The 26,753-nt window shown below is 43.4% G+C and overlaps 1 protein-coding gene across 6 annotated transcripts in view; it reads left to right on the top strand.

The window, feature by feature from the left end:
* The window catches only part of CEP128 (centrosomal protein 128), a 190,556-nt gene that overhangs the window by 75,168 nt on the left and 88,635 nt on the right, over window positions 1-26,753 (top strand). The window lies entirely within an intron of this gene.

Raw genomic sequence — 26,753 nt, forward strand, 5'->3', positions numbered from 1 at the left:
CAGTGATGTTAGAGCACAAGATTTTGTTGAACTGCATGTTATGGATAGGAAGGGCTGAACTGGATTCACGGTAATATTTATTTATTTCCTCATACTTATATCCTCCCCTTCCTCCCTGTGGCAGCACACAGCAGCTGCTCATATAGTACAACAACAATAAAAAAAACTTACAAAACTTTAACAACAAACAAAAGGTAGCAGTGTCAGTAAGAAGGTTCGTTAAACAAAAGGTTTTTTAGTTTGTTCCTAAATGAGGCCAACCAAATATTCATTAGGGAGGGGACCACCTCCAAAAGTGCTCTTCTTCATGCTGTCGCCCACCTTGGGTCGCTTGAGTCAACAAACAGGGCATTCCTAGCAGGTCTTGATAGGGAGCTCCTGGAGACGGAGTTCTGCCTAGTGCTTTGGTCCTAAGTTGTTTGGGGCTCAGAAATTCACAGGCCACCACTGCAGAGATTTGAGGATTAGGGTAATTTGATCTTCCCTCACTACCCATTTTTTAAAAAATGGCATTCTGTACCAGCTGCCGTTTCCAGCTCATTTTCAAGGGCAGGCCCATGTAGAGTGCATTGCAGTAATCTGTGTTGGAGGCTATTAGTTCATGGGTAACTGAAGCCAAGCTGTCCTGGTCCAGGAATAGCTGATGGATGAGCTGGAGCTGGCCATTGCTTTGCTTCATCACTGAAGACATCTGAGTCTTCAGCGATAATTTAGTACCAAGAGTCATCCCCAAGTTGTGAACCTGGGTTTTATGGGAGGCACTACACAATCAAGAACACGGTGTCAATTCCCAGATGTGGGAACTGCAGATCCACAGAACCTCTGTCTTGCTGGGATTCATTTTAAGATTTTTGGGCCTCTTTCTGCCCCAAACTGACACTAGATGCTGGTCCAGCACTTCAGCAGTCACTTGAAGTTGGGTGGTTCTGCTGTTGGAGAGCATTCTGGTTGATAATGCAATTCTTTCATTTTGCTTTGTGATCTCTTAGCAAGTTTCAATTACTGCTTTGCAAAGAGCTGTGTCTCAGAATATTAAAATACCTGGGCAACATGGGGTTTTATAAAATAGACAAGAAGTGAAATAGCTACTTTTCCAACTGCAATGTTGGAGGCATAGTGTGACCTGGATTGAGGCAGATATTAGATGAGAGTAGAAGACGGCATTTTCAGAAGTTTGTTCCTTTTGAGTTCAGAACATGCTTATCACTTTTCCTTACTTTAAGAAGTGCTTCTCCCACTTGAATGACACACACAGAGTTGTTTATCTCATTTAACCCAAAGGATATGCATAACACACACACACACGTAAATATGGTAAATGTCAGGAGATGGCCTGAAATCTCTTTATGATTCCTAATGATGTCTAATGATGAAATTTATCTGTGAATGATATCTGTTCTCCAAAGCAAATTAATTCCCCCTGTCCCCCCTCCAGAAAGCAAGCTTTGTGCTAATTAAAATGAGTTGTGATCAGCTATATATAGGGTGAAGAAGGGAGCCCCAGAATTTATTTTTCAGCTACTGTTTTGCTTTTGGGGAAACAGGCATTTAGTAGAACAGTCAATTCTTAGAACTGAAACAAAGCTAGGGATCTCGTTATCTAAATGCCCGATTACCCAGCACAATCTATTAACTCCACCATTTTGCCTTGTTTTTCTGCACACTTTTAAAATATAGATATGGCTTCTCATATTCTCAGTGTTGCGCTTCCTGTATTTGCATACACATTCAACAGAAATGTCCCCATGGGATCTTGTTACTTTTCTCATTGCTAACTCTTTTGTAGTTCTGCTTATTCCACCACTTTCCCTTTTATCTTCCATAACCATATGTTTCACAAGCGTACTGCTTTTCCCTGGTTTTGAAGAAGAGTGAAGTCGGGTTCTTGAACAGATTGTGCATTTTTGATGTGTCTGAAGGGTGCTTCACTCTATTGCATCTTGTCAGATGTACACCAAAGAGGTTTTAAGTGAAGACACATCTTCCTTACATTCACTCATTGCAGGTGAATAAGCAAATGTGCACATACACTTGGTAAATGGCCAAAATAGATGTCATGGTAAATGTGTAGCAGCTGCCCCAGACACCATGCATCTAGTATCTCCCATTCCTGGAAAGGTTTCATATTTGGGAGGGGGGATGAGACAAACTAGAGCTGATAAGAAAACATAGGTTGGTCACAAACCAGGACTGTCAGGATTTTCTCCCATACTAGAGCAGTAAACTTGAGTTTGCTACCCTATGTACATTCAATGGGGATCTTTAGGACCATATACGCTGTGACAGTAAACATGCAGTTGCTTCAGAAACTGGCTATTGAATCTTACTTTCTCCCTCCCCTTGCCTAAAGACTAGAATAATTTATATTGTGGTAGGTGTGACATCAATATACAGGTGTCCTCCCACTTATGCACGATCAACTCATGTCTGACCATGTACCGTACATCCCTGGCTCTTTAGAGCCTGTCGACTTCCTTCCCTCTCGCCTCATGGCTTTCAAAATTAACCTTTATATCATTGCATTTTGTATGTTTTCCAATTCTAATTACACACATTACAAAATAACTCAAGATTTAAATAAATATAGAAAGATAGAGAATTTCTCATTACAGATCTTCAGACAAGCCTGCTATTGATGTTAATTGCTTACAGTAATCTTTCAGATATCGTATAAATTTACTCCAGTCTTTTTGGAGTTCTTGATCTTGCTGGTTTCAGATTTTTCCTGTCAGCTTTGCCAGTTCTGCAAAGTCCATCATCTTCATCTGCCACTCTTCTTTCATTGGTACTTCTTGTTGTTTCCATTTTTGGGCTAAGATTTCTTGCCGCAGCTGTTGCATACATAAACAGTCTTTTATCTTCCAGAGGCTCAGCGGGGCTTTGTTTAGGCTGCTCAGCCTCCCTGCCTAATAACTGATGTGTGGGGTGGTGCAACCGCTGCTTTTCCACACGCCCTCCATCCTCCTGCCAGCCCCAGAACTTCAGTCCTAGTTGCGGATATCTTTGGATACAGTCCTTTTGGTATGCATTGAAGAGGGAGCAGCAGAAATAGCGTTTAGAGGGTGCTCCGCACTTTACGCGATTTCACTTTGGCACGCAGGGGCTTGGAACGTAACCCCCACGTAAGTGGGAGGATGCCTGTATTCATGTTTTCCCACTCCTACCACTTCCATTAAGTGTCAGTGATGTGGAGCAAATTCTGACTAGGGAATCTAACAGGCCTGGAGAACCTATAAGCCTCCTGCTGCTATTGGATTCCAGCTCCCATCATCCTTAACCATTGACTACACTGGCTGGGGCTGATGGGAGTTCGAGTCCAACAACATTTGGAGGGCCAAACATTCCCCACCTCTAATTGTAAGGAATTCATGTATCGCCTTCCATCAAAACAACAATGGAAAAGTTATAATTCTCATCTAGAGAGGCAGTGTTTATGCTCAGCTAAGAAGAAAAGCAATTGGGAGTGTAACTCAGAAACATGAAAAGTATTTTGGAATTGGAAACAGTCACACCCACTATCATTTAGACTCCCAGAAGAATTGCAGTTCATTTTGCAACTATGCATATCAATACAGTATTGAAAAAAATACTGGGGGAAAAATAAAATCCATTGAGGATGAGATGGTGCCAAGAACAATGAGTAGATTTGTGTGCTAGCATTTTTGGATGTTTTAATTTTATTTCTCCCTTCTGAGTCACCCAAATGTATCATTTAGCTGTCTCATTCTCACAGTGGCATCAAGATGCTTGGGTGGTTATAATTTTTTTCCTGTTAACATTTTGTTACTAGAAAGAAATGGTAATCCAATCAGCAGTATTTGCACACATCTTTGTAAGTCTTTTAAGACTTTATGAGATCCAAATGTCACTGATTTTCTTACGCTGGAGACTGATAGTTTTCAGAGAGAGATGAAAAAAGACATGAAAGTGGAAAATAGGAACATGATTTAGTGAGCAACTAACTAGATCTGGAGACAGGCCTGATTTCAAAGGTTAGAATTCATGTAGTTTTGCTGAAGTGGTTGTTTTATGATTGATTTAAATCATTGATTAAATCATTGATCTAAAACATTTAAATGACTTAAATGACTTCAACCACTGAGTCAAATAAACAGTCTTCAACATTTTCAGATTCAGACATACCTTTAAGTAGGATGCAGGAGAATGTTAGTGAAAATGGTAGTGTAAATTGTCAGTGTTTGCTTATTCCCCATATCTGGTACGGAAACCAGTCCAGTGAATATGATAGGCATTCAGTCTGATTGTTGCTTTCAGTCTGCAAATGATACTAAGCTGATTACGTACCTCTCCACTTTGCATTGTGTTTCCATTGCACTGGATCATAGTACATATGGTCTATAGAAGGGAGTGGGAACCTTCTTTCTCTTGAGGGCCGCATTCCCTCAGGGTAATGTGCCAGAGGCCGTATGCTGGCAGTGGATGGGCTGAAGCCAGTGGTAGTCACTGCCAGAATCAAAATGGGGTCGGTCCGCCCATTTCCTTTCCACTCTTTCTGCCACCTTCTCCCCTCTTTAGCCCCCTGCTTACTTGGTTGCTTGGTAGGTAAAGGGACCCCTGTACATTAGGTCCAGTCATGACCGACTCTTGGGTTGCGGCGCTCATCTTGCTTTATTGGCCGAGGGAGCTGGCGTACAGCTTCCAGGTCATGTGGCCAGCATGACTAAGCCGCTTCTGGAGAACCAGAGCAGCACACGGAAACGCCGTTTACCTTCCCGCTGAAGCGGTACCTATTTTATCTACTTGCACTGGTGCACTTTCGAACTGCTAGGTTGGAAGGAGCAGGGACCGAGCAACGGGAGCTCATCCCGTCACGGAGATTCGAACCACCGACCTTCTGATCGGCAAGTCCTAGGCTCTGTGGTTTAACCCACAGCGCCACCCGCATCCCAGTTGTTTGGTAGCCAGTTGCTATTGGCTGAGGTTTGTACTGCTCACTTGCAGAGGGCTTTCCTCCTACTCTTCTTTCCATTCCCCCATCTGTTTTGGATCCCTGGGCTCCATTTTTCCCCTCCAGTCCCCCTCCCATCAGCACTGACCTAGTCTGAAGGAGGTTCTTCACTCCTGGTCCAGAGAGGCTGGAGGTCCAACTCAGATCAAGCTTTGCAAATGATTTGATGTGTGTGGAGTGATGCAATGTTGTTGTTGTTTTAAGTGTTTTTCCTGAGTCCATTCTGACTTAAGCCAGGGAGGAGGGCTTGTCCACCACTGTGTAGAATTATTTTCTCCTAATTTAAACGCAAAAAAATTAGTTTTTAAAGCAAATGAAATTTCAGATACATATATCACTACTGTTTTGACCTGCTAATTTTGCAGTCTTTATTAGTTGCCAGATTCTGTAGATAAGGCCTTTCACAATGTCACATTGTGAATACTTAGTCCTAATCTTGTACATGGGAAGTTCTGTTATTTTCCTTCTATTATAAAAGTGATTGCTACTGTCCATTATTGTAGTTCTTAGCTTCTGCTAATGTATGCAGCTGCCTCATTTAAACTTCATAATTATGGAGTATCCGAAGCATTAGATGTTATATTTTTCTATACAGCATAAGCTGATGTTCATTAAAGACAATTATTTTTGCATGGATTTTGTTCTTAGTTTTTCTAAATTGCGTAAGGGAGGAGAAATATTTGTATCATCCGAGCACACTCTTTGAATCGTTAAATCTTTCATAACTGGACTGAGCATCCTTGAAGTGTAATTGACAATTAGTTTTATATTAAACTAAAACTTTTGTTTTTTAAAGAAACCTTAAGATTAAAAGAAAGCTAATCTTCTAAATTAACCAGTGTTTAAAACCAATTCTACAAAAGGAAACATCAACGAAATGTAATAAAAACAGTAAATATTCAGTTGATAAGAGCAATGAAAATCCCTTGCCCTTTGATCTCTGCTAATTCATTAATTGGATTACTGTAGACAGCCTTGCATACAAAAAGATTTCTGTGGCATAATTTTGCTCTGTTTACCTTCTCCCTCATGAATTAAAGGAGGGAACATCTTATAGATTCTTTTTATCTGTATTGCAGATAATTTGCTTTATTGTACATGTATGAATTATGCCAGTTAAAAGTTCTGTGCATCAAAATTCTCTAAAGAGGATGGATTAGAGAGGGGCAATTTTTGTCTGTCAGCCTCATCCCTGTGCAGATGTAACATTCTAGATCTTTTTAACCGTGAGCAAGAGTTTGCAAAGACCCACCCACAAGCTTCCTTCTTCCTGCTTTCTCACCAGAAAACTTCCTCTTCCCTTCATGGTTTGCTTTAAACATTCTGTAGTGTTACGTTGCCATTGGTGCTAAATGTGGTTAACACTATTGGGATTCCTCATAATCAAGGCCATAATTATAGAGCACAAATCTGGTAAGCATGTATCATGACTTTTGTTGATGCATATGATATGCTGTAGAATACAAAACCAATCCTCGCCCAACTGCACTGGCTGCCAGTTAGTTTCTGGGCCCAATTCAAAGCGCTGGTTTTGACCTATAAAACCTTAAACGGCTAAGGATTGCAACACCTCCATGACTGCCTTTCTCTGTATGAACTGACCTGGACCCTGTGATCATCATCGGAAGCCCTTTGTGTGCCCCCTCCATTAGAGGTCTGAAGTGTGGCAACACAAGATCGAGCCTTTTCTGTGGTGGCTCCCCACTTGTGGAATGCTCTCCCCAGGGAGGCTTGCCTGGCGCCCTTGTTACATATCTTTGGGTACTGGGCAAAATATGTTCTCTTCTCACAGACTTTTGGCTAATTAAACAATTTATGGTCTTTTAAACTGTGTTTGTGGGGGTTATTGTTTTTTACTATGTTATGTGTTTTGTGTTTTCATAGTCCTGTGGTCCCCAGATGAAGGGCAGAATAGAAATTCAAAAAATGAAAATAAGTACATAAACAGGATACAGTAAATTGTAGATAGGAGAATTGGTGTGAGAGGAGAGAAGGAAAGAAGCCGATAGCATGCTTCAGATCCTCTCATTTTGGGCAGCAGATCAAGAGCATCACTTCTGCACCAATTCAGATCTCACACATCCATCTTCTCTCTCTCTCTCTCTCTCTCTCTCTCTCTCTCTCTCTCACACACACACACACACACACACACACACACACACAGAGAGAGAGAGAGAGAGAGAGAGAGAGAGAGAGAGAGAGACTTTCTGGATTGAAAAATACTGATTTATAAGTCAGTTTGTGATCCTTGAAGAAATTAATGTGAAACATTCAGATAATCAGAAGAATTTGCCTATGCCTGGTTTAAAACACCTGTCAGCTGCACCCATCATGGCTAGTGGTCAGGGGTGATGGGAGCAATGGGCAGTGTTCCCTGACCTTCCAGAAGAATTTCACTCTTTTGCAAAGTCACAACCTCCCTTAGAAAAAGAATTGTCATAGGTATATATGTGTGTCATTGGAATCTCTTGCAGTGGTGACTATCATGAAAAGCAATTATTGCCAAAGCATTCACCAGGAAGTGGGGAATCTTAAACTCCCCTCTGTTGTTTTTGTGATTTGGGCCTGTAGCAGTATTGAAGGGAGTATCTAAGAAAGTTGCTGTTCTTTAAATTTGCAGTCCATGTAGGAAAAGGAAGAGTTTTATTTGGAGTACAATTTGCATCAGTTTTGACAAGAATATTAAGTAGTTTAAGGTTAAATCCAGAGCATATCTAATTGGGGTTGCACTCATTATTCACATATAACCCAACAACACAACTCTGAGCTCTGATGAATGGTGTTCACTTAAATAGCAAATAGCGAGGAATTATTCCTACTAATTGTGCATACTGCTGTAACAAATGCTATATTACACACCCATTTGCAGGATAATGCTAAGTCACTGGTGTATACTATATGTTGCAGTATGGTACACAATTAGCAAGAATAGCTGCCTACCTACTTGAATTATTTTTTTCAGAAGAATAAAAAAATGAGAGATTAAAGAATAGAAGAAAAATGAAATGCGTATGGAAATTAACACAAGGTCACTTATCTGATATCTATGGGGAATGCAGTTTTGTTTCATTTTTAAAGTTGACATTAAAGTTATGGGTGGCTGACTTTTAAGTTGTTGTTGTTGTTTAGTCGTTTAGTCGTGTCCGACTCTTCGTGACCCCATGGACCAGAGCACGCCAGGCACCTCTGTCCTCCACTACCTCCCGCAGTTTGGTCAAATGTCTTTTAAGTAGCCTTTTCCAATCTGGTATTGCCTCATTGGTTCCTAATTGGTGAACTGTGGAGCCCAGGGGGTCTGCATAACCCACCCAGGAAGTCCGTGGTACCATTCACATAACAAAAACTAACATAGAAATATCAACGTTTTCAAAAGTAGGTGGTCCATGGCTTAGCTTTTGAAAAACAGGAGGTCTGCAGTACTTGGCTAATTGGGAACCACGGCTTTAGATGTTTTAGTTTAAAACAGGCATAGGCAAACTCGGCTCTCCAGATGTTTTGGGACTACAATTCCCATCATCCCTGACCACTAGTCCTGTTAGCTAGGGATCATGGGGGTTGTAGTCCCAAAACATCTGGAGGGCCAGGTTTGCCTATGCCTGGTTTAAAACACCTATCAGCTGTATCCATGATGGTCAGGGGTGATGGGAGCAATGGGCAGAGTGTTCCCTGACCTTCCAGATAAAAATGAATGGATAAAAGACGATTCTGTGCATGCCCAGAGTGTTCAGTTCACTTGCTCTGTGGCTCAGTTTCCTGACGGCTCTGTGGTGCTTGGTTAATGGGAGCCAGCATGCACTTCAATTAAGAGATTTGTGCTGTGCTTTGGTGTATTCTTCAGCGCCCTGCTGAGGCAGCCTCCTGCCTCACACGGAGTACAAAATTCTCTGCCACAGGGTGTGTTGATAGCCTGCAACATTGTTTAATTTAAAAGGGATTAGACAAATTAATGAAAGGATGAGGCTATCAGTGGCTACTGTTCATGGTAACTCTGTGCTACCTCCAGGATCTGACGCAGCATGCCTCTGAATACCAGTTACTGAGGAACTACAAAGGACGAGGGCCATTGCCTTCATGTCTGGGTTGTGGGCTTCCTAGAGGCCAATGGTGTCTCCTCACTGGTCACTGTGGGGACTTGATAGCATTTGATTTCACCCAGCAGGGCTCTTCTTAAGCTCTTAAATGCTGCTGTGTATGCATAGTGGAGAACTGAGTTGGACTTTCTGACATATCCAGACCACACCTGCTAACTGGGCAATAGTCAATAGTTTGGGATTCGACCTCAGATTGCCTGAGCCACCCATTGCTTCAGCTCCTCCCCCCTTTCCCCCTACCAATTCTACAAGATCACAAATCTGGGATGTCATTGTTTTGATGACTTTTTGGTGTACTTTCCCTTGCTTCAGAGATATTTCCAAGGTGGAAGATTTCTTTACCTTTTACTGCGGTTATCTCAAACATCTTGCCCCCCCTTTTTTTTAGAGATAGCGTACAATGTGTTTCTGTTATCTTATTTTTAATTGAGGGAAGTTAATTTCCAACAGTAAATGAAGGTTTGAAATTCTTACACGATCCCCGATAGTTTTCCAGTGCGTATCCCTTTTCTCCTCCCCCATTGCAGTTCCTTCAGTGGATACCATTATTCCTTCCAATTGTTTTTTGTTTTTCTAGAACAGAGAAATTCTGTAATCAAAGAACAAGCTGTTAGACAACATTTTTTTTGGGGGGGGGTTGTGTGTGTAACTCGTGGATTTATCTTTTGACAACCCTCCCCCCCCCCCGGGTGTGGATTAAGTATCTTTGCATATTTTTAGAGATAGAAGGGTTTTCCCCCCTGTTGTTTCACTGAAAATACTTAAATTATGTGTATTCTGGCAAACAATCAACTGTGATTTGCTTCATGCAAATATATGTGTGCGTACCTTTGATGTCTGACATAACCAGAATTGGATATCTCTATCCTCAGGCTGAAGCAGCTGCACACAAAACTTATTTTTCAAAAGCTTTTGTATAAATTGACCATTCTTCCCTCGTCTTAAACACCGTGTGGTGTTTTTGCTTTCACAAATATCTGCTGGGGATTTTGAGATAAATCAGAACCTCTCGTCTTTAGTCAGTTTTGAGAACACTATCGTAGGCTAATGGTAGACAGGCCATAAATACCGCTTGACTCATGCTCCTTTATTAAATTGATCTTGACTCTGTCACTGGACCCCTCCATTCTCCATCCCTCCATAAAAATGTCCAGCTGACTTAGCCTCTTATTTCCTGCCTTTATTGCCTTTTCAGTGAAATAAGTCTGCTTTTGAGTACCTTGCTTAATGCCGTGTCCCCACACCCCTTATATTAAACTCTTTCTCATGTGGCCCTCAATTCCCCCCCCCCACACTTTAGCAGACTATTTGGGGAAGGGCCATAGCTCAAGAATAGAGCGCATGACTCATGTCCTGCAAAATTGTAACCTGGAGTTGCATAGAAGTTGAGAGAATAGAAGAATCTTGCAGATTTTTGGGGAGAGCAAGAGTTCCTACAGAATATAGAATAATAAAACATTGAAACAATGTGGCACAAGGTGATATGTCTTAAGCTCTTTCATCACGGCATCTATTCCAAACATCATTAATTGTGCTGTGCTTGTTAGTACTTGGATAGCAATGAACTCCACACCTCAAGGTGACACAAAATGTATGGTAACATATGTTAGGCAGCTTCAGCAAAACCTGTATAAAAAAAGAGTGACCAACTCTCTTTCAGTTTAAATCCCCCCACAAAATTTCCTTGCACCTGGAGTTCTTACTTGGCACAGATAATATAGAAAAGCTTCTACTGATAAGCCTGAATGAGAGGGTAATTTAGCAAAAGTGATTCAAGTGTGGGTAGAAGATTAAACTAACAGAAAAATAATGTTCTCCAGGTCCAGTTATAACCAATACTAATGTTATCTCATAACAGAATATCACAGTTTCCCATAATTTTGAGTTGTGGAGATTTTATTTCAATAGAACTGCATTTCCCCCTAAGAAATGCTTCATCTGAATCTCCTGAGCTATCTTGAGTAAATTTGATAACCATGAGGCTGAAAGCATCCTTTGGGAATATTGTACCAGGCCATTGGGATAGGCATTCATCTGTGGTGCATCTGAGAAACAGTTTATGAGCAGATTCAGATAGGTCGCCGTGTTGGTCTGATGCAGTTGAAATATATATAAAAATAAAGAAGTTGTCCAGTAGCACCTTTGTTGTTGTTGTTTAGTCGTGTCCGACTCTTCGTGACCCCATGGACCAGAGCACGCTAGGCACTCCTGTCTTCCACTGCCTCCTGCAGTTTGGTCAAACTCATGCTGGTGGCTTCGAGAACACTGTCCAACCATCTTGTCCTCTGTCGTCCCCTTCTCCTTGTGCCCTCAATCTTTCCCAACATCAGGGTCTTTTCCAGGGAGTCTTCTCTTCTCATGAGGTGGCCAAAGTATTGGAGCCTCAACTTCACGATCTGTCCTTCCAGTGAGCACTCAGAGACCAACTAAGTTTGTTCTTGGTATACGCTTTCGTTTATGAGCACTTAGCCAATATTCAAAGGAGAGAAACACGAAAGCACAGATGTAGAAGGCACACCCATGTAATTGGATAGAACTGTTTTTGTTGGCATCTGTCTGTCTTGGGAAACAATGGAAGAGTGCGCCTTTGGGGGTGAAGTCAAACTGTTGGAGAGTTACAGTGCCTGCTGCAGCTAAAGCATTGTACTGGATGGTACAGTGCATGTTCTCGTGGAAGGACACAACCCTCTTGTGGAATTCTTGTTGAACAGTGTGAAGAGTCCTTTTTGGCTGATGAGGTCAAAGACCTATTGATATAAGAATTAGAGGCCTCAGGTGTATACTTTGAGTATAATATGATTTTAGATGTTTTAAATGTGTTGTTTTAATTCCATTTAACCTCTTAGATTGAATGCATGAAAAGAAAAGGTCTGCTCTCTGGGTCTTTTCTAGGAGCCTGCATTTTACAGCCCCTGTGCGCTCTGTCCCATAAACAACAAGGCTAATCTATCCCTAGGAATGCTTGGGGTGGCATAAACAGATCGCTCAAATGGCCTCCAGGATGTTGTTCCAGGCCCCTCATGAATTCACACGAGGGTGTTAGGGATTTCTGATTAACTGCTGCAGCCAATCAGAAGCCGTGCCCTGGCTCCCAAACTGTTTTGGGAGGAACCAAGGTTCCACTTTATTGCAATAGAATAAAATACTGGGTCCCTATTTGGATGCTGGGCCTACCTCTTTATTCCTTGGTTCCATGTGTTTCTTTAATTTTCCCTCATCTCGATATTGAATCAGAGGAGTGAGGAGCAAATTCTCATGGCACTCTAAAGGCGATGTACAAGGGGCACCTGCAGCTGGTGCAGTGAGAAAATCATGCCACAATATACAGGTGAAATAGACAGGGTGGGGGTGAAGAAGAAACTGAGTGCATGAAATCAAGGGAGAGAGGTAGAGGTAGCATGCAATTGTGCTTTCTTATATACGGGTCTTATGGAAGTGGCCATCCGCTGGGACTGAAAACTCAGAACAAAGAGGTGCCAGGAGATTCAAGCTGTGGTCTATCACGGAGATAAGAAAAGCAATAAAGACAACAAGCATTGCGGCAAATGGGTTGTTGGATTCTATCATTAAAGCACACCTTACTTAGCTGATAATTAATATATCAAATCAGATATGCTGTTTGCAGGAGTGCCAACTTCTTACACAGCTGTATATGCTAGATAATGAAACATTCAAACGAGCACAACAAAAATAAAATGAATGGTGCATCCTATCTGAAAAAGGAGGGGTTTTGACTAGCAAAGGAACATCAGTGTACACATAGCTATAATTTCATACAATTTTTGCTTTCCTTGCTTATGTTTCTTGGATAGTACAGGAGTGACTTTCTCAAATTAAAAAAAAGGAGGCTGGACCATTAATGTAGTTATTTGTTAGGATATGCCACTCTTTTCAAACCTCTGTGTTTTTGTTTCAGACTGATTAGATCCTTCAAAAGAGAGAGATTGATTTGGGCAGGGATGGTTTTTTTTTGGGGGGGGAGTGCTTGAAAGTGGAAGGTATCCTTCAGCTGTCTCAAACCTCTCAAGTTTATCAGATATTCAAAACAAACAACTCCTTAGAAACAGTACACCAGTACCTGCTTGTTCTCCCCTGATTCTAGAGGGACCCCAGAACCTTTGGAAGGTGGTAGCTCCCATTGTCCAAGATATTTGCCCCCCTCCAACCTCTCTCAGGTGAGACAGGGCAAGTGTGCTCCTTCTCCTCAACAGATAAAATTTCCAGTGCATATACAGTGGCACCTCGGGTTAAGAACTTAATTCATTCTGGAGGTCCATTCTTAACCTGAAACTGTTCTTAACCTGAGGTACCACTTTAGCTAATGGAGCCTCCCGCTGCTGCCGCACCGCTGCCACGTGATTTCTGTTCTCATCCTGAAGCAAAGTTCTTAACCCGAGGTACTATTTCTGGGTTAGCGGAGTCTGTAACCTGAAGCGTCTGTAACCCGAGGTACCACTGTACCCCAATGTCTAAAGAAAGAGAACAGCGCACAGTGACTGAGCATTGTACCAGTGTTAGCATTTCATGAAAAGGAAAGGTTGTGTTGCATTTGTGTCTTGAGAATATTTCAGGCAGCCTTTTTATTTTAGTGCCATGTTCAAAACTTAATCCTTTAAATCCTTTCCTATGCTGCCAGTTTTATTAATATTTGTTTCTGAAGTAGTCATATGGACAAGAAAATGAAAGCTGTTACTGCTCCGGTATCAATTAAAGCCACATATCCCCAGTACTAAACTAGTTCACTCCCATTGTGATACAGTAGAATTGTGATAGTTAGGCACATAGGTAATCAAGCAGCATCTACCAGTACAGTGGTACCTCGCAAGACGAATGCTTCGCAAGACGGAAAATTCGAGGTGCTTCGCCAGACGAATTTCCCTATGGGCTTGCTTCGCAAGAAGAAAGCCCATAGGGAAATCTCCGGGGACCTCTTTTAAAATGCTGGCGGTCGGGAGCAAAGACTTTCGCCCACCGCCGGCCTTCAGAAGAGGTCCTGGACCTCTTCTGAAGGCCGGCGGGGGACAAAAGTCTTTGCTCCCGACCGCCTGCCTTCCCGGGATAGCGGAGAAGCGCAGCGCGTTTCTCCGCTATCCCGACGGCTTTTGAAGGCAGGCGGGCGGGAGCAAAGACTTTCGCCCCCCACCGGCCTTCAGAAGAGGTCCTGGACCTCTTCTGAAGGCCGGCGGGGGGCAAAAGTCTTTGCTCCCCCCCGCCTGCCTTCCCGGGACAGCGGAGACTTCTCCGCTGTCCTGGGCGATCTTAAAATGCTGGCGGGTGGCAGCGAAGCCTTCGCTGCCGCCCGCCAGCATTTTAAAATCGCCCCGGGACAGCGGAGGCTTCGCTGCCGCCCGCCATCATTTTAAAATTGCCCCGGGACAGCAGAGAAGTCTCCGCTGTCCCGGGGGCTTTTAAAATGCTGGCGGTCGGCAGCAAAGCCCTCCTGTCCCCGGAGCTTGCGGGGCGGGAGGTGGGGAGAAGGGCTTTTCTTCCCACCGCCAGCCTTCAGAACAGCCTTCTGAAGGCTGGCGGTGGGAAGAAAAGCCCTTGTCCCCCCCCCCCCCCCAGCCTTCAGAAGAGGTCGGGGGACAGACTGTCCCCGGACCTGGTCTGAAGGCGGTTTCCATAGGAACGCATTGATTGATTTTCAATGCATTCCTATGGGAAACCGTGCTTCGCAAGACAAAAAACTCGCAAGAAGTAAATACTCGCGGAACGAATTAATTTCGTCTTGTGAGGTACCTGTTAGGATATTTCCGTTCCACCTTAAGAGAGAGCAGGCTTGTGAGTCACAGAGTCTGCGTATTTCCTGTTGAGGATGTTTATGATTGCTGTTTCCTTTCGATTTCAGTCGGTCAGAGACACTGACACAGAACGGTCATGTTTTCTCTTTGTTCTGTTCAACGCTAAATAAAGTCTGTAAATTATGCTCTCTTCTACGGTGCAAGCTTTCTGGCTGTGGTTCTGCTGATAAAGAACAGTGTGCACAAGCCTGGAATGTGGCAATCTATTTCTGAGGCTTCGTGTCGCTAACTGCTGGATCTGCCTGGCTACGGGAGATCGATGGAAGTCCGGCAGCCGGCTTGGGGCCATGATGGACTATATCTCCCTGGCAGTTTCCCAACAACAAGGTTTCGGGCCCAGATTCACAGCACCTACAGGAGAGTAAAGCTGCAACAGACTGCGTTTGAGAGGTATGTGAAAAGCGAAAGCAGCGAGAGCGGAGGCTTTTCTGTTTACCTCAACAAGGAGCCTTTGAACTCCGGCAAGGCTTAATTGGCCTGGGAGCCAAGCCAGGGAGTTCGTGATTAATGGGCTGCCGAGATAATAAGTCTTTGAAGGCATAAAGACTTGGGCTCACGTAAAGACCTGAGATGGATCTTTTACAATCCTCAGAAGTAGCTCCGTGTCCACCGAAGCTAAATGGCCACAACTATCAGACCTGGGCAAAATGGTGTGAGAGTTTGCTGCGTCAGTTTAGGGTGTGGCATACCGTGAGTGAGGCCCCCCCAGTTCCTCTGACAGAGAGATGGAAAGCCGATGATTCGAAGGCGATTGACGTAATAGTCTTATCCGTATCTCTTGAGGAAATTAAGACGCTGGCTGGCAACACCACTGCACGTGGAATGTGGTATGCTTTGATGAAAGCTCACAACTCAGTTGTCCCAGCCCAGAGTTTGACTGCATCGGAGGTCCAAGCTGTTTCCCAGAATGCGAGTGTATGCAGGGATGCTGAGGGCACCGGTTGCAAGCTGCAGGGGGAGCTGACCGTCACGTCATCCCAGGCAGCATTCCAGCCTCCAGGGGGAGCCAAGGAGTCGGCAGCTGAGAGCTCTGTTTCTCGTGAGAACCAAGGTCATCGCCTTTGCAGAGGCCGGAAAGGCAAAGGTAAACAGGCGTCTGCAGATGGCCCGAAGCAGAAGGGGGGTGAAGAGCCCACGCCAGTGGAAAACAAGGCTTTGTTAGCTGGCACTGCTTCACCAAAGGCTAAAGGCACGTCTGCTGACCAGAAGCAGGGGGGCAAGCTGCAAAAGCCCACGCCAGTGGAAGACAAGGCTATGTCTGCTGGCACAGCTTCACCAAAGGCTAAAGGCACGTCTGCTGGCCAGGAGCAGCAGGGGGGCAAGCTGCAAAAGCCCAAGCAAGTGGAAAACAAGGGTTTGCTTGCTGTGAAGGCTGCTCCAACAGCCAAAGGCAGCTTTGTTGTTGATTCGGGCTGTACCCGCCACATCACAAAGGATCGGCACCTCTTTATCTCCTTCAAGCCTCAGGAAGGTGAGATCCACCTGGCTGATGGAAGGACGTTGCAAATTGCAGGAGAAGGGACTGTGAAACTTGCAAGTTTGCATACAACCATCAGTAATGTTCTGTATGTTCCTGGAGCTGCAAGCAATTTGTTGAGCGTCCCGCAGCTTACTGGACGTGGTTTTCAGATTTCCTTCAAGAGGAGCATCTGTGTCATCAGTAAAGGCAAAGAGGACTATTTGCATGCAAAGTTTATGGATGGTTTGTTCCATATAACTTATGATGACACTGCTGTTGTATCTAATGCTGATTCTTGTTGTGTTGCACAAACTAACAAAGTTCTTCATGCAGGTTGCGTTCATGAAGCGCATCGAAGGTTTGGTCACCTCTCTTGGAAGGCACTGGCCAAGATGCCAGAGGTGGTTGAGGGTTTGAACATCAAACCCTGTAAATTTCACATGAAATGTGTATCTTGTGCAGAGAACAAGGTGAAGGTTGCTCCAAAAGGCAAAGAGTCTAGCAGGCAGGCTTCCAAGCCCTACCAACTAATGCACGCAGACCTGGTTGGGCCACTTACGCCCTCTTTAGGAGGAGCAAGGTTCTTCATGGTTCTAATTGATTCTTTTTCTAGGTACATTCATGTGTTTTTGCTCGAACAGAAATCGCAAGCGTTTCCGAAGTTTAAGGCATTCTGTGCTTGGTTGGAGAATGCTCACGGTAAACGTATCGGCTGTCTTTTTACCGATCGGGGTGGGGAATTCACTTCTCAGCAGTTTGAAGCTTTCCTGACTGAGAAGGGAATCCAGCATGACATGTCAACCCCCAGATCGCCATGGATGAATGGGCTTGCGGAGCGAGCAAATCAGACATTGCTGCAAGGAATGAAAACCTTGTTGCATGATGCCAATCTCCCTGATAAGTTTTGGGGGGAGGCTTTGGGGAATCTGGTTTACTCCGTTAATCGCAGATTGTCATCACCCATTGGTTGTACCCCCTATGAGAAGATGTTTGGCAAGAAACCCAACACCAAACACATGAGAATTTTTGGTTCTGACATGTGGGTACGCACCCCACAAACCAACAAGCTTGGGAAGCGTGGGGCACATGGTTTGTTCATGGGGTACGAAAAAGGTGCATACAGGGTATGGATGACTGACTCTAAATCCATTAAGTTCACAAGGAGTGTTGAGTACAATCCTAAGTGGGGGGAAAATGTGGGAATTTTCCAGAGTTACCCAGAGGAGGATGAAGGTGATGTCAAGCGAGCAGCTAAAGCTGAGGAAGCTGCTGAGGATGATGATGATGAGGATGATGATGATGATGATGATCAGAGTTCGGATTCCAGTTCATTGGGCGGCGCTGCTGCTGATGTCAGTGAGAGTGATGACACAGCAGACTACAAGAGTGCAAAGGCCTCAGTCAGACCATCTGATGCGTCTGACAATGAACTGGAAGAACCACTGTTCACCATTGGTCATTTTTCTCCTAAGAAAGAGGAGATGAGTCCAGAAGACTTGCGTCTAGTACGTAGGTCTGAAAGGGCGACCAAAGGCAGACCTCCTAAGAGATTTGCTGATGAGTTTGCTAAGACTGCAACTGCTGTTCTTAGTAGCTCAGAGAAGGTGTGGGAACCTTCAAGCTTCAAAGAGGTTCAGGAGTTAACCTCTAAAGATGCTGAGCCTTGGCTTAATGCCATGAAGGCTGAAGTTGATTCCTTGAACAGGAACCAAACTTGGGAGCTGGTACCGGTAGTCCCAGGTATGAGACTGGTTGGCAGCAAATGGGTCTTCAAGGCCAAGACAGACCAGAATGGCAAGGTTGTCAGACACAAAGCCAGATTGGTTGCCAGAGGTTTTTCACAGGTACCAGGACAGGATTACCACGAGACCTACTCTCCCACTGTCAAATATGAGAGCATTCGGCTGATGCTCAAGATCGCTGCGGACGAGAAACTGCATGTTTCTCATCATGACATTAATACAGCTTTTTTGTACGGGATTTTGAACGAGGAGCTGTTTATGCTTCCACCTGACGGGATGCAGATACAGAAGGGAATGGTCTGTAAACTGCGGAAATCCTTATATGGTCTCAAGCAGAGTGCTAGGTGTTGGAACACAAAACTCACTGAAACGTTGCTTTCTCTAGGTTTTCACCAGGGCAAAGCTGATCCATGTGTGTTTGTCAAGGAGGAGGGGCAAAACAAACTGTATTGTTTATGTTTTGTTGATGATCTTCTGATGTTTTGGAAGAATCAGGCTTTTTACCAAAGCACCCTAGCTCAGCTGAAGGAGCACTTTGACATGAAGGATCTTGGTGAGGTATCCAACTATCTTTCTCTGCAGGTGGAGAAGGACCAAGCAGGTAATTTTCTGGTACACCAAACACAGAAAATTGCTGATGTATTAACCAGGTTGAATTTGGTTGATGCAAACCCAGCAGACACACCGATGGTGACAGGTTACCAGGTAGACAGTACTGCTGAAGCGTTTTCTGACACAACGCTATACAGATGCATTCTAGGCAAGCTGAATTTCATTGCCAGATGTTCGAGACCTGACATAGCTGTAAGCTGTAATCTGCTTAGCAGACATGCCAACAATCCTACGGTTCAGGATTGGAAAGCTCTGAAGCGCATAGCCCGCTATTTGAAAGGGACTATGCACTACAGGCTGAGGTTCACCAGTCAGAAGACTGGAGGTCTTGAAATCTTTGCAGATGCAAGTTTTGGAAGTGACACCACAGATGGTACAAGCACTTCTGGAGTATGCTACATGTACAACCACTGCCTGTTTGACTGGTTGTGCAAGAAGCAAACAACAGTGAGCCTAAGTTCCTGTGAAGCAGAACTCAATGCTCTGTCATTTTCACTCATGGATTGTGAATGGTTGATGCAACTGTTTAAGGACATCGGGGTTTCTGTGAAATGTCCTATACAAGTGTATCAAGACAATAGATCGTGTTTGGCTTTGCTGAACTCCGAGAGTTGCAAGCAAAGAACCAAGTACTTGCAGATTAAGCTACATCGTGCAAGAGAGTGTATTCAGAAAGGACTGATTCAGGTGTCCTACATGCCAGGAAATGAAATTCCTGCTGATCTGTTGTCTAAGGTTGTTAACAGAGAACAACATAAGGTTTATGTACAAAGGTTGCAATTGAGTGAACCACAGGTACAACAGGTTACACGGAAAGGGGGAGGATGTTAGGATATTTCCGTTCCACCTTAAGAGAGAGCAGGCTTGTGAGTCACAGAGTCTGCGTATTTCCTGTTGAGGATGTTTATGATTGCTGTTTCCTTTCGATTTCAGTCGGTCAGAGACACTGACACAGAACGGTCATGTTTTCTCTTTGTTCTGTTCAACGCTAAATAAAGTCTGTAAATTATGCTCTCTTCTACGGTGCAAGCTTTCTGGCTGTGGTTCTGCTGATAAAGAACAGTGTGCACAAGCCTGGAATGTGGCAATCTATTTCTGAGGCTTCGTGTCGCTAACTGCTGGATCTGCCTGGCTACGGGAGATCGATGGAAGTCCGGCAGCCGGCTTGGGGCCATGATGGACTATATCTCCCTGGCAGTTTCCCAACAGTACCACTGTATGCTCAATAAGTCTAGTTGGTGGGGTGGGAGAGCTGGGGGGGGGGGAGATGCACCTGGCAACCAATGTGCTGCTTTGGTTTCAGATAGTACATGGGTAAAGGTAAAGGGACTCCTGACCATTAGGTCCAGTCGTGGCCAACTCTGGGGTTGCAGCGCTCATCTCGCTTTATTGGCCGAGGGAGCCGGCATACAGCTTCCGGGTCATGTGGCCAGCATGACTAAGCCGCTTCTGGCGAACCAGAGCAGCACACGGAAACGCCATTTACCTTCCCTCTGGAGCGTTACCTGTTTATCTACTTGCACTTTGACATGCTTTCGAACTGCTAGGTGGGCAGGAGCAGGGACCGAGCAACGGGAGCTCACCCCGTCACGGGGATTTGAACCACCGACCTTCTGATCGGCAAGTCCTAGGCTCTGTGGTTTAACCCACAACGCCACCTGTGTCCCTTAGTACATGGGTAGACAAGTCTAAAAAGCCCAGGACACAAATTTTCAGCACCCTCTAGCATCTATGGTTGCTTATATGCCCGAAGTAATGTATTTAGCGTTAACTCTGGAAATATATACTCGATTCTGACCAAACTAAGCCTCCTAGAGCCAAAATATGCATCAGTATGACCCCCCCCAACATCATAGAATTATAGATTCCCAAGGGTCATCTAGTCCACCCCTGCAAATATTATCATAAAACCTTCATCCCTGCTTTAATCAATGATATGAGACTCTGTTTGTGTCCTGGGATTTTTAGATTCGTCTACCCATGCACTATCTGAAACCAAAGCGGTGCATTGGTTGCCAGATGAGAAACATCTTGGCATTTTTTCCAGCCCTCGTACCCCAGTATAGTTCCCACTACACGACACAACAAAGTACACTGATATCTGAATGTTTTAAAAGTTACAAAATGCCCTTTTGGATCTTCAGAATTATAAATGACTTCTTTCTTTTTTCTTTTTACCTTTTCACTAGAAATAGGAAAAGGGGAAGGACCTTAGTTTAGTGGTAGAAGAAGATTCCGTGTTCAGTTCTATGTTTGTAGTATTTCTGGAGCCATTTTGCACATTTAATTTGCAGGTGCAGGCCTGGACCTTAGTTTATTCCTGTAGCATGGCTGGATCACTCCAGAAAGATGGAGATGACAGGCTGGTATTGCTGTTGGTACGAAGCCAAGGAATTGCTCATTTGCAGAGTTTAATGTACAGTCTGGTTAGACTTTTTCAGCGCAAGGCCCTAATGGCCCATGTTACCCAGTCCCAGCACTCCCCTTTTCCTTCAAGCCTGCAGATTCTCTGTAACATAAGATGATCTTCCTGCTATCACAACCAATTTTCCACACTCCAGCAATGGAAGATGGACTTTACATCTCCTCCAGTCACTAGATAACACTATACTATACATTTTGAATTCAATCAAATCTTTTACCTGGACGCTATCCAAACCTAAATCCTGGCTTTGCAGTATTCAAAACCCACCACATTTCTCTTCTGCTCTCTGCCTATCCCAGGAACCTATGTGTTTTGTTTAAGGTTTGAAGCCATTTTAATTTCTTAAGGATGGGAAGGATCCATTGCTTCTTCAAGCCAGAACCTGATACTTTTAGCACCTGGGAGGAGCTTAGTCAGCCTGTAACCTCTGTCTTGGAACTGAATCTACAAGCTGACCTCATAAAGCTTGCCATACTTTCTGCACATGCTGTAGAGGCAAGTGGGGCTTGTCAACCTGGGAAGGTAGTTCATCTAGATCAAGGAAAACTCTGATCCTAAACTTCTGCTGCCTTGCAGGACATCTTTGGCACAAGAAAAGGCTAAGGAGTAAACTACACAAATCCAGAGTAGAGTCCCTAAGACAGTTGGATGGCAACTTGCACGCCTCCTTCCGGCAACTGCGGCAGCCAAGCTGCTGCCCAATGTATTGCTCTGATTTCCTTTGTACCACATCAGTGAGGCCAAGAAGGGAGTCTTGCTGTCTAGGAAGCCCAGGACCCATACATACTTCCCAGGCTTGCGCACCAGGGAGGTCACTTTGGTGCTGCTAACGCAGCAAAAACAATGTGGTTTGGCTTCACCCCAGAGGCGCATGCCATTGTCTCTTGAGACAGACCGATGCCAACAACTACTTTTGTGACATTTTGGTTGGTTCCAATAAAGGTATTGCCCAACTGTGGATTTTGAAGTTTTAAATATTTATTTTAGTTGGTTAGAACTCTGCTGAATTCTGAAACACGATTAATTTGTCACAGACGAAGCTGGCTGACTTAATTGCTTTTCACGGATGATCATGACGTGTGCTCATAAAGCAAACCAGATTATTTTCTGTGAAAGGAACAGCGAGAGCTCAAAGTTTGAGGGGTTCTGTTTGTTTGTTATTTGGTACAAAGAGTACATTTCAGTTCTTCTAGGTTAAAATTGTGAACCTTCATTCTCCCGCAAAAGAAAATTAATGATGGACAGATATTGACCTTAGTCTCTTGAAATGCTTTACTATTCTTGCATTGCAGAAGCAGTTGCTAAAATGATCACTTATAATTTTGTCTTTACTTAGGGAAAAAATTGATATCTCTTCATGTACTCCATAACTTGAATCAAAGCAGGTTTTGTTCAGAGCACTTTTTAAACATCATCTTCGTTTCTGAAAGTGTATGTAAATCTGCTGTTGGATATTTGCTGCAGGGAATATATATTAAAGACATGAGAGCTGTGTGTCTCATTGATAGGAATTGCCTCCTGACAGAACTGTATTTACTTGTAATATTGTGCTAAAAAAAGAACACCACTATGTTGACCAAATAGTTCTGTATACAGTATTCTTAAATATATCTTTAAATGTATTGGTTTTCAGAAATACTGTGTTGAGCTTTGCTGCAATGGGAATCCTTCCTTTGCTGCTAGGAAAATGTGAAAAACCCTGGAAACAAGTAAGGGAAGCCTTTGTTTGGGTCCTAAAATGCACACACTGGCTGAGTTTCCAGGTGCTGGTGTAGTTAGGAGATGCAAAATGGCCTTCTCCCATGTAGGCCCAGCTCCCTGATGACACAGGGAAGAGCCATGCTTCACTGTCTTCTATATTACTAGCATAATGTAATGACTGCCCAAAGCCCATCCAAACTAAAGTTAGGATGAGAGAATATCTGTGACTCACATCTTCCTCTACCACTACTAGATTCAGAGGCACATAGTGGAGCTGATGTCCGTTGTTCCAACTGCTCATCCAGCCATGCTTTATGGCTCATCTGCATCTAACTGTGTGAAAAGCTGGGAGTTTGTGTACGGCCAAACACAGCAAGGATGAGCAGATAAATAGGGGTGGAATATGGGTGTGGAGGAAACACTTTTTAAAATGAATTTACTAGACAAAGGGCTTGATTTTGATACAATGTATCAGTATGGGGGACATGTAAGGGTTGTAATACAGTTGTACCTTGGTTCCCAAACGGCTTGGCTCCTGAACAAATAGGCCCCCGAACGCCACAAACCCGGATGTAAGTTTTCTGGTTTGCAAACGTTTTTGGGAAGCCGAATGTTCATTTTGGCTGCCGGAATATTTCCCCGGGGCCAATCAGCCAGTCAGAAGCCACACCTTGGTTTGCAAACATTTTGGAAGTCAAACGGACTTCCAGAACAGATTGAGTTTGGAAACCAAGGTACCACTGTACTACATATCTGTAGGTGACTAACAGTTGCTGGCCTGGGGAAAACTGGGTTCTTTAAATACTGAGAAAATTGTAAAATTACACTTTTGATTGGCTTGTGGGTAGGAATTATTGAGCACTTATTGGGCAGGAAAAGTGGCCTGATATAGGGGAGAATTCTGTGCCACTCAGATAAGATTTTATTATTATTATTATTATTATTATTATTATTATTATTATTATTATTATTTTATTTGTTAAATTTATATACAGCCCTATACCAGAAGGTCTCCGGGTGGTTCAAATTGGTTGAAGGATAGGCTGGTTGGGACATAAATAGGCCTGTTCTGCTAGTGTTGAGAGAGACTGGAAGCAGAGATGAAGAAGAGGGAAAGTAGAGGGCTCAGGTGAAGAAAAAAATCTGAAGAAGACGGTGAAAGCCTGGATCTGAAGCAGAAACAGGTGGAATAAAGGCAAAGCTAAAGGTGAAGACTGGCAGTGAAGCCATTAAGGGCAAAGATTACTTTGAGAAGAATTCTGCAAGGAGTTTCTGGAGTTGATGTGAGTAAGAATAGTCTACAGACCTGGCTCAAAAGAAACCAGCCGGCATCAACTACGTAGTGATGAGATGAACTGGGGAAGGGGGGCTAAAGGTAATGGGTTTATAAGTTAAACAGAGTTAGGTTTCAGTTAGGTTTTACCAGCCAGCTTTATGTAAACCTCTGTAACCATCAGCAACCTTACTGCAGCAAATATAAGTAAATCTTCAAGAAACAGTAACAAATGGAAGTACAGGTGAAACTCAAAAAATTAGAATATTGTGGAAAAGTTCATTTATTTCAGTAATTACTATTCTTTTGTAATTCTATTTTTTTGAGTTTTACCTGTACAGCGTGCAGTTCACCTTTTGTTGTTGTTTATAGTCGTTTAGTCGTGTCCGACTCTTCGTGATCCCATGGACCAGAGCACGCCAGGCACTCCTGTCTTCCACTGCCTCCCGCAGTTTGGTTAAACTCATGCTGGTAGCTTCGAGATCACTATCCAACCATCTTGTCCTCTGTCGTCCCCTTCTCCTTGTGACTTCAATCTTTCCCAACATCAGGGTCTTTTCCAGGGAGTCTCCTCTTCTCATGAGGTGGCCAAAGTATTGGAGCCTCAGCTTCATGACCTGTCCTTCCAGTGAGGCGATTCACCTTATCATACCTTTATAATTTATAAAGAATATTTTGTTACTTTAGTTGTAAAAGCATGTCTGGCTGGCACACCTACTGGGACATAATTAAAGGTGTTGGTAAACCATAAAGTGCAGGCATTTGGTTGTAGTAGTAGGAAGGTAAACCAGCAGTGGTGAATAAAAGCTGGTTTCCCCCCTATAAAAAACAGGTGGCCCTCACTGCAATGGGTATGAAAGAAGCAGAGCAAAAAACATACTTAAGGAAGAAAAAAGGGGGGAACAAAGGGGATTACAGGGAGATAGAAGGGGAAAGGGGAAGAAGTGGGTGGAGTTTGCAGAGAGAGCATGCCATGGGGCAGAAAGCTGGGTTATAGAAGACTGTGGGTTAAAAGAAAAAATCAAGCTAAAATTGTAGCAAAATATGTTTTTTCACAGTTAATGTTATGATCTACATTTTTAATAACTCAAAAAATCTATAAGTGTTTTGAGTTGTGCACCTTGGAATATATGGTATAACTGAGTATTTCTTTTAGCTTTTTTTGTAATACCTTCGCCTCTGCGGACTTTTTTTTTTTTAAAGTTATTACAAGAAATGTGTGTTATATTTTCCTGTCTCCTGCAAACAGATGGGTGGACTGGACTAATGTCCGAACTTGATATGTAGAGTTGCGTCATGAATGTGCTTCCCAGATTTTATTGGTCTATCTTAATCTGCACAAGAGGTGTCCAATTACAAAGGATCCAACAAACAGAACATTTCAAACATGTGTTTTTTATGTTCAATCCCACATATTGCAGAAGAAAGACTTGGATCTGTTTGTAGTCTCCAAAAAAAAAATAAAAAAATCAGACGCTAAAAAACACATCACATTCCTATTCTTTTACTCATTGCCCCCAGTCTCATTCTGTAAATGACAAAGCACTGCCTGCCATTTAAATTGTACATTTATTTCACAGTTAGCTGTTTCTGTCCACCCACACCTTGTGCACAAAACTGAGTTCCTTTTAATCCTGCATTCTAGTTTGGCAGCCTTATTTTTGTAACATTCAGTTTTTATCAAATGGTTTTATAGCATTTGCGGTGACTGTGGCTTCTGTTCCCACAAATATAGGCATAGGGTTTGTGCTAATTATTTCAAACTTGGAAGTAAAGAATTATAAACTTTTAAAACCAAGTTTTCTTATGCGCTTTGTCTGCTTTTAAACGTAATGTTCCTGACCATATTCTGCGCTGTTCTATCCACACGGCTTAAGTTAACTTTTTCTTGCATAAAGGTAATAGCTTTCTTGGTTGTGCCTCTGGTTGGAAAATAATAGTAGGTGGCGAAGTAGCCACTTAGTGCGAGCTATGAGAGCTCTTTGACAGTGCAATGGACTCCCTTAGAAGTTGGTGGGCTCTCCTTCCTTGGAGGTTTTTAAGTGAAGGTTGGATGACCATATGTTGTAGATGCTTTAGCTGAGATTCCTGCATTGCAGAAGGTTGGACTAGATGACCCTTGGAGACCCTTCCAACTCTACAATTCTATGAGTCTATGATCTTCGGGTGTCCGCTATCAACAGAGCCCATTGCCTTTCATTTATGCATTTAGCAGCATCTGATTTTACTGTACAAGAGAGCTAGAAAAGAGGATTACAAAAATTCACGGAGGATAAAGCTATCAGTGGCTACTAGCCACAATGGCTATGTTCTGCCTCCATTGTTGAAGGCAGTATGTCTCTGAACTCCAATTCTTGGGATTCACAAGTGGGAAAACAAACTCCTGCTATACTCAGGTCATACTTTCTGACTTCCCTTAGATATCTGGTCAGTGTTAGAAACCGAAATACGAAAACTAAGAACTAAATGGCACCTTAAACCTTGGTTACTGGCGCAACAACGGAATGTCTAGTCACACTTTATAACAAGAATACAAAGCTGAAAATAAATGAACTGCAGCTAAAATACTATGTTCATTTTTCACATGGTCTAGTCCTTCCCTGCCCACCTGCCTAATACTCTTAAGAGGGTCTCTTTTCCAGTCTTCAGAGAGTAGCCAGAAGTGGGGAGGCAGAAAAAG

This window comes from Podarcis muralis, chromosome 1 (assembly GCF_964188315.1).
Source record: "Podarcis muralis chromosome 1, rPodMur119.hap1.1, whole genome shotgun sequence".
Lineage (NCBI taxonomy): Eukaryota > Metazoa > Chordata > Lepidosauria > Squamata > Lacertidae > Podarcis > Podarcis muralis.